Consider the following 2,158-nt stretch of genomic DNA (forward strand, 5'->3'; position numbering starts at 1 on the left):
CAGCACAAAGCGAGTGGAGCTCACCAGTGATCTTAGTTCCGAAAGCAGATGATACTCAGCTGTTTTGTGTCGATTTCCGACGCGTGAATGCAGTGACCAAAAGGGACTCGTACCCCTTACCTTGGTTAGAGGAGTGTATAGATAGAGAGGGAGGGGCACATTTCATAACTAAACTAGATCTGCTCCGTGGATATTGGCAAGTGACCATGACACCCCGTGCCCACTTAATCTCCTGTTTCGCAGCATTGAGAAAGACTTACCAGTGTAAGGTATGACCTTACCAGTGTAAGGTATGACCAGTGTAAGTTATGACCTTTGGTATGACCAACGCCCCTGCCACGTTCAAACGGTTAATGAATAAAATTACCGAGGACATTCCTGGTTGTATAACGTACCTCGATGATGTCGTAGTGTATGGTGACACTTGGTAGGATCATTTGGATCGTCTAATCTTACTCTTTGACAAGTTAGTGTCTGCCAATTTGGTGCTCAATCTAACCAAGTGTGAATTTGTTCAGGACAAGGTGCATTGTCTTGGTTATGTGATAGGACAGGGAGAATTGGCTCCACCCCAGGCCAAAGTGAAAGCCATTTTCAGAATACCAGTACCTCAGACCAAAGAAGAGATTCGTAGTTTTGTAGGAACCATTACCTTTTATCGAATGTTCATCTATAATTTCTTTTCCTTAATAGCTCCTTTAACCGACCTGCTAAAGAAAGGAGCCAAGTTCCAGTGGACTGAGGCTTGCAACACAGCTTTTGTTCAAGCGAAGAGCCTTTTGTGTACAGCTCCAGTGTTGCAGGCCCCAGACTTCTCGAAACCGTTTTCTCTGTTTTGTGACGCAAGCAACATTGGTGTTGGTGCAGTACTATTACAAGCTAAAGACGCTATATATCATCCTGTGAGTTACTTCAGCAGAAAACTGAATGTGGCTCAGAAAAAGTATTCCACAATTGAAAAGGAACTGTTATCCATTATTTTGGCTTTGAAACATTTTGCTGTATATATCCCTGTTGGCGCAAATGTAACGGTTTTCACTGACCACCATCCCTTAAAATACATTCAGAAGTTCAAGGAGAAGAACCTCCGCTTAACTAGGTGCAGTTTTTACAAGAATATAATCTAGATGTGCAACACGCATGAGAGAAGAACAATGTGATAGCCGACTGTCTTTCCAGATCATAACACGTATCTGCCGTAAGTAAAGAATTTTTTTTTTTTTGTGGGGAGGTGTTACATCTGTGATGTGTACATCCCATGTATGTAACTGTTATTATTATTTGCGAGGAAATATCATGACTTATGTTACGTATGTTCGTACTATACTACTTTGGCTATGACCGAATCCTGTGTCACCGTAAGGTATTGTCTTCTTTACTCTGTATTATATGTATTTGTTAATGTAAACTATGGTTTTTGTTTCTAATAATATTATGATTGCTTCAAGTGCCCATTGCGCATGCGCCTCTGCTACGTCATAGGTCGTGACGTAAGAATGTTTTATTTGTATTTTCCGCGTAAACAGATCAAAGACCGGGTCCAATCAGGAAAGTAGCCCGGGTAACAATGTAGGCTTGTCAGGCTAGGTAAACCCCGCCTCCCTTCTATTATCCAATGAGGTACGAGCGTATTACCTCGTCACGCGAAGGTGAACGAGCCTATACGATTGGCCAATAAGGTGTGAGATTGCTTTCAGACCCTGCCTGGAGCTATCCCACCGGTCAGATTCGAAATGACTGTCTTGAGGTTAGTACCTTCTCCCTTGATGTCGTAGCAGTGAGCCAGGTTAAGTAGGACTTAGTTTTGTAGGAACGCAGTCAGTGTGCGCAGAGTGATGTAGTATTTGGGGCTTAGGATTAGCTTAATATTTCAAAACTGTTTAGTGATCTGTGAACCGGTCTTACGTCTGTTCAATCCCGTTAAAACTTTCGAACTTGATTCTTTCGTGTAATGTATGTTAATCAGAAGTCAGACGTATTGTTACGTAAAATCATGTTTGTTTAATTGTAATCGTGTATCCTATTTGTTATATTATTTTCATGTCACTCTCACTTGTATTAATTTTCATACTTCTAAATTTATTTAATTATATTTCTTTAAAGTTAAGATAGTTTGATTTTCCAGTGTCCTCGACCGGGTGGCGACCTTAATCCGTTT

This window comes from Oratosquilla oratoria, chromosome 21 (genome assembly GCF_046742065.1).
Source record: "Oratosquilla oratoria isolate Oo_2021 chromosome 21, ASM4674206v1, whole genome shotgun sequence".
In the NCBI taxonomy this organism is placed as follows: domain Eukaryota; kingdom Metazoa; phylum Arthropoda; class Malacostraca; order Stomatopoda; family Squillidae; genus Oratosquilla; species Oratosquilla oratoria.